Source organism: Antechinus flavipes, chromosome 2 (genome assembly GCF_016432865.1).
Source record: "Antechinus flavipes isolate AdamAnt ecotype Samford, QLD, Australia chromosome 2, AdamAnt_v2, whole genome shotgun sequence".
In the NCBI taxonomy this organism is placed as follows: Eukaryota; Metazoa; Chordata; class Mammalia; order Dasyuromorphia; family Dasyuridae; genus Antechinus; species Antechinus flavipes.
In genome coordinates this window covers 466,380,566-466,387,665 of record NC_067399.1, presented here as the reverse complement: position 1 = coordinate 466,387,665, position 7,100 = coordinate 466,380,566, and positions in this window count along the sequence as shown.

The following is a 7,100-nucleotide window of genomic DNA, read 5'->3' as shown; positions in this document are numbered from 1 at the left end:
AGACCTATTATAGCAGAGGAAAAGAAAATGGAGGGGGAGTGGTGGGGGGGGGTGGTTGAGTGTTGCCTGAACTTTATTCTGATTGGATTTGGCTCAAAGAAGAAATAACATTCAATTGAGTTTAGAATTTTTTTTTAATCCTGTAGGGAAATAGGAGGGAAAAGGGGAAAGAAAAGGCTGGACCAGAATATATTATGCTTCATGTGAAGTTAAAAAAAAAAAAGCAGGGGTAGCAATTCTTATCTCAGACAAAGCAAAAGCAAAAATAGATCTCATTAAAAGAGATAAGCAAGGAAACTGCATCTTGCTAAAAATGTACTACAATGAAGTAATATCAATACTAAACATATATAAATTAAATTGTATAGCATCGAGTCTTAAAGGAGAAATAAAGTAAGTTCCAGGTAGAAAGAGATAGCAAAACTATACTAATGGGTGATCTCAACTTTGCCTTTTCAGAACTTGATAAATCTAGGTACAAATAAACAAGAAGAAACTTAAGGAGCTGAATAGAATTTTAGAAAAATTGTATATGATAGATGTTTGGAGAAAATTGAATGGGGAAATAAAGGATTATACTTTTTTCACAAAAATTGACCATGTATTTGAGCATAAAAACCTTACAATCAAATACAGAAAGGCAGACATATTAAGAGCATTCTTTTCAGATCATGATGTAATAAAAATTACATATAATAAAGGGCCATGGAAAATAGACTAAAAATTAATTGAAAATTAAATAATATAGTCCTAAAGAATGAATGGGCCAAGCAACAAGCTATATAAGAAATTATCAATAATTTCATCAAAGAAAATGACAATAATGAGACAACATACCAAAGCTTATGAGAAGCAGCCAAAGCAGTTGTCAGGGGAAATTTTCTGTCTCCTACTGCTTACATGAATAAAATAGAGAAAGAAAAGATCCACAAATTGGATATGCAACTAAAAAAAAAAACTAGAAAAAGAACAGATTTAAAATTCCCAATCAAATGTCATATTAGAAATTCTGAAAATAAAAGGAGAGATTAATAAAATTGAAAATAAAACTATTGAACTAGTAAACAAAACAGAGTGGGTTTTAGGAGGGGGAAACCCAACAACAATGAAATGATAAACCACGGGTTAACTTGATTTAAAAAAAGGAAAGGAAAAAACCAAATGATCAGTATCAAAGATGAAAAAAAAAACAAACCAAATAACCAGTATCAAAGATGAAGAGAAAATTAAAGCACTAATTTGGATATATTTTGCCCAACTATATTCCAATAAATTTGATAATCTTAGTGAAATGGATGAATATTTTAAAAAATATAAATCGCCCACATTAATAGGAGAGGAAAGAAAATATTTAAGTTTCTTTGCCATTTAAGAAAAATAAATTGAACAAACCATTAATGAAGTCCCTAAGAAAAAATCTCCAAAACCAGAGGGATTTACAAATGAATTCTACCAAACATTTAAAGAACAATTAATTCCAATACTATATAAATCACTTAGAAAAAATAAGCAGAGTCCTATTAAATTTCTTTTATGACACAAATATGGTGCTGAATTTTAAACCAGGAAAAGCCAAAACCATGAAAGAAAATTATAGACAAATTTCCCTAGTGAATAGTGATATAAAAATTTTAAGTAAAATATTAGCAAAGAAATTATAGTGATTTATCATGAACATGATATACCACAACCAGGGAGGGGGGATTTAAACCAGCAATGCAAGCCTGGTTCAATAGCAGGAAAACTATTAGCATAATTGATCACATCAATAACAAAACCAACAAAAATCATTTGATTAATACAATAGATGCAGAAAAAGCTTTTGACAAAATATATTCAGTCCTATTTAAAAACACTAGAGAACACAGTAATAAATGAAACTTCTCTTAAATTGATAAACAGATCAGCAAGCATTATATGAAATGGGGATAAGCTGGAAGCATTCCCAATAAGATCAGGGGTGCAACAAGGATGCTCATTATAACTACTGTTTATTTAATAGCATACTAGAAATGTTAGTTTTAGCAATAAAAGAAGAAAAGGACACAAAACTATCACTCTTTGCAGATGATATGATAGTATACTTAGAGAATCTTAAAGAATCAATTAGAAAGCTACTTGAAACAATTAACAACTTTAGTATAATTGCAGGATATAGAATAAATCCACATAAATCATCAACATTTCTGTATATTACTATCAAAGTCAAGCATCAAGAGATAGAAAGAGAATTTCCATTTAAAATAACTGAAGGCAATATAAAATATTTGAGTCTACCTGCCAAGACAAACCCCCAAAACTATATGAACATAATTACAAGGAACTTTTCACACAAATAAAATCAGATCTAAACAATTGAAAAAATATCAATTTACTCATGATTACTATAATTAGCATGGCCATGATTAGGCCATGCTAATATAATAAGAATGACAATTCCACCTAAATTAATTGATGCCATAACAATCAAACTGCCAAAAATTATTTAATAGAGATAGAAAAAATAATAACAAAATTTATTTAGAACAACAAAAGGTCAAAAATATCAAGGGAAATAATGAAAGAAAAACTACAAAAGAGGTGACCTATATTATATAGCATAGAATGGTGGATCAGTGGAATAGGTTAAGTATACAAGATACAATAGCAAATGACTATAGTAATCTATTATTTGATAAAACCAATGACTCTAACTTCTGGAACAAGAGCTCATTCTTTGACAAAAACTGCTGGGAAATAGTATGGCAGAAACATCTCACATCCTATATCAAGATAAGGTTGAAATGGATACATCATTTATACATAAAAGGTGATATCATAAGGAAATTAGGAGAGTAAGGAATAATTCACTTGTCAGATCTATGAAGAAAGGAAAAAATGATGACCAAACAAGAGATCAAGAACATTATAAAATACAAAATGGATAGTTTTGATTACATCAAATTTAAAAGGTTTTATAATAAACAAAACCACTGCAATGAAAATTAGGAGGAAAGTAGAAAGCTGGAAAACAATTTTTATAGCAAATGTTTCCAATAAAGGCCTCATTTCTCAACTATATAAAGAACTGAGTCAAATTTGTAAGAATCCAAGTAATTCTCCAATTGATAAATGATAAAGGATATGAACAGGCAGTTTTTAGATGAAGAAATTAAAACTATGGTCAAATAAAAATACTTTAAATTCCTATTGATTACAGAAATGAAAATTAAAATAACTCATACCTATCAAATTGGCTAATATGACAGAAAAAGAAAATAAGTGCTGGAGAAGATGTGGGAAAATTGAAATACTAATGCATTGCTGGTGGAGTTGTGAATTGATCTAAACATCTGAGGGGTATTTTGGAGCTATGCCCCAAAGGCTCTAAAACTGTATATACTTTTTGATCCAGCAATACCACTAGGTCTGTATTGCAAAGAAATCATAAAAAAGGGGAAAGAGGAAAGAATCCACATGAACAAAAATATTTATAGCAGCAAAGTACTAAAGAATTGAAAATTTGAGGAAATGTCTATCAATTGTGGAAGGATTGAACAAATTTTGGTATAGTAATGAAATGGAATAGTGTTGTGCCATAAGAAATGATGAACAGGAAGAGTTCAGAAAAACCTGGAAAGACTTACATGAAATGATGCTGAGAGAAGTGAGCCAAACCAGGAGAATATTGTACACAATAATAACAACATTGTATAATGATCAATTAAGAGAGATTTAGCTCTTCTCAGCAATACAATGATTTAAGACAATCCCAAAAGATCCGTGGTGGAGAATACTGTCCACATCCCTAGAAAGAACTATGGAGTCTCACTGCAGATGATAGTATACTATTTTCATAGGTCTTGCTGTTTTTTTAATGTAGAAATATGTTTAACCTTTGTTTGTACATGTTTAATCTATCTCAGATTGTTTACTGATTTGGGGAGGGGATAGAAAAGGGGAGGAAAGAAGAAAAATTTGGAATTCAAAATCTTACAAAAATGAATGTTGAAGGAACAGCTAGGTGGCGCAGTGGATAGAGCACCAGCCCTGATTTCAGGAGGACCTGAGTTCAAACTTGCTCTCAAATACTTAACACTTCCTAGCTGTGTGACCCTGAGCAAGTCACTTAATCCCAATTGCCTCAGAGAAAGGAAGGAAGGGAGGGAGGAAGGAAGGAAGGAAAGAAGGGAAGAAGGAAGGAAGGGAGGGAGGAGGAAGGAAGGAAAGAAGGAAGAAGAAGGAAGGAAGAAGGAAGGAAGGAAGGAAGGAAGGAAGGAAGGAAGGAAGGAAGGAAGGAAGGAAAAGGAAAGGAAGAAGGGAGGAAGGAAGGAAGGAAGGAAGGAAGAAAAAGAAAGAAAGGAAAGGAGGAAGGAAGAAGAATGCTGAATTCTATATTTACATATAAGTTAAAAATACTAATAAATGAAAAAAAAAACTTCACTGAACTCTATCATCTCTATCAAGCCATTATCCTATATCTCTCCTTCATATCTGCCAAATATGTAGAAAAAAAGTTGTGAACTCTTGTAGTTTTCACATTCCTTCTTCTCATTCATTTCTCAACAGATTGGCCTAGTGTTTTGTACATTGTGTACAGAGGGGTAGAGTGCAAATAATTTTGACTCTGAAGTCAAAGGACCTAGTTTCAAATCCTGCCCCTGTTGCTTGACCTCTCTATGATTTGGGGACAAACTATTTAATCTTCCTGTACCTAAATTTCCTCATCTACAAAATGTGAGAATTAGTCACTGAGGACAAGCTCTAGATTCCTTTCAGCTCTAGACCTATGATTATAATATGTTCAATAGTTTGCAATATGACTTATGATCCCATCAATTAGCTGAAACTGATCTCTCCAAAGTGATAAATAATCTCTTCACTTACAAACTATTTGTCCTTTTCTGAATTCTCTCTTCAGTGACTCCAATAAGAGGTCATTCTTCTCTCTATGGGGACACTGTTCTCACTTCACTTTACTTATTTGACTGATCTTTCTGAGTCTCCTTTGCTGACTCACCATACATATCACAACTTTTAATTATGGTGTTCCCCAAAACTCTATCCCAGGTTCTTCTTTCTGTGTACACTCTCAGTGACTTCATCACTTCTTATAGATTTAATTATCATTTCTATACAAATGGCTTCCAATTTCTATATCTTGCTCTAGTTCTCTCATTCTCTCTCTCATCTCTCTCTCTCTCTCTCTCTCTCTCTCTCTCTCTCTCTCTCTCTCTCTCTCTCTCTCTCTCTCTCTCTCTCTTTTCTGAGGCAATTGGGGTTGTGACTTGCCCAGGATCACATATCTAGTCTCTCTCTTAAAGTCTAATCCTACATCACTAGCTACTCATTAGACATTTCATATTGAATGTTCCAGAAACACTTCAAACTCACCAGATACAAAGAACAATTGATTATTTTTCCTCCTCCTTCTCTAAAACTATACCTTTTTTTAGATTTCCCTATTTCTATTGAAAGTACCCCAATTCTTTTAGTGGGCCAGGTTTTTGAAACCTTAGGCTTTCATTGCTCTTCCACTGCTACTATCTTAAATGTTAAATCTTGTTCATTCTATCTCAACAATGTCTATTTCCCCTCTCTTCCCTGACACCACAGCCTTCCACTTCAACCCTTCATCATCTGTTATCTGAATTATGGTAATAGCCTCTTGATTAGTTTCCCAATTCCAGTCTTTCCCTTTATTTTTCAAATAGTTGCCAAAATAATATTGTAAAATAGAATAAGATGTGACTCCCCTGCTCAAAAAGCTGTAGTGTTGTGTTGCCCTTTTACCTTTGGGGTCAAACACAAACTACTTTGTTTGGAATTTAAAGCTCTTTGTAATCTGACTTCAACATATGTTTCCAGGCAGGGGTAAATATTTGTTTATTCATTTTCAAGGCAATTGGGGTTAAGTGACTTGTTCACAGTCCCATAGTCAATGGTGTTAAGTGTCTGAGACCAGATTTGAATTCAGATCTTGCTGACATCAGGGCTGATGGTCTATCCACTTCGCAATCAACCTGCTCCAAAGGACAACTGCCTCTGAGCAGCTGCGGGAATATGTACAACATACTTCTAAACTAAATCTGCATTATTCTCATCTTCTTATTGCTTTCTTAAGTTTGGACAATCAGCAAACTAATAAATCAAGCCCTGATTTGGAATATTTGGTACTTTCTGAGGTATAAATACTCACATAGAAAGTTTAATAATCATCTCTTATGAGCACAGTCCAGCAGAGCACTGTTTCTAGACTTATTATATAATGTTCTCTTTCATACATATTCTACTTTTTGTAGCTCATAGGCAACATCCCACCTCCTACAATAATAGCAACTAGTATTTATATAACCCTTTACAATTTTAAAATTATATTGTATTCATTTTGTGTATATTTACTTTGTCTACTCTTTTGTTTACATGTTGTCTCTTCCTATTTAATGTAAATTCCTTGAAGATAAGAACTGTTTCATTTGTATCAATATCCCTTGTTACTTGCATAGTGGCTGGCACATAGTAGGTACTTAATGAACATATGGTGATTGATTGAAGTTTCATAATTTGGAAAATATGAACCATGAGGATCCTTCTACCTCAGAGTCTTTGACCCTTTTCAGAATTTGAGCAAGCTTACACATGTACAAAGCTAGAGCATTTCCAAATTGCATGCAGGAGGAAAAGGACCGTGAGGTTAATTATCACAGTATAAGATTTATTTTGGCATTAAAAAAAAATTCCCCTTTGACTTCTGAAGCAGCTAGACTGAAGAGATAAACTCTAAGTATGTATGTATCTGGCACAGAATAAATGACATTTTTCTGGAATTACATACACACACACACACACACACATATATATATATATTCACTGGGTCACTAGGATAATTCATTCAATAAACATTTATGAAGCATCTATTGTTTATGCTCAGCCCTAGAGGGGTACAAAGAGTCCAGAAGTGAGTTATGGATACAAATAACTGTTATTCTTTGTTCTTGAAGAGGACTAAAATGACAATCACTATGTTGGGGTTAAGGTATATTGTGTCAAACTATGGCTGATCAGACTAATATGAACCTGGAAAACTCACAAGTCAGGTACAAATAGACATTTGGGGTAGA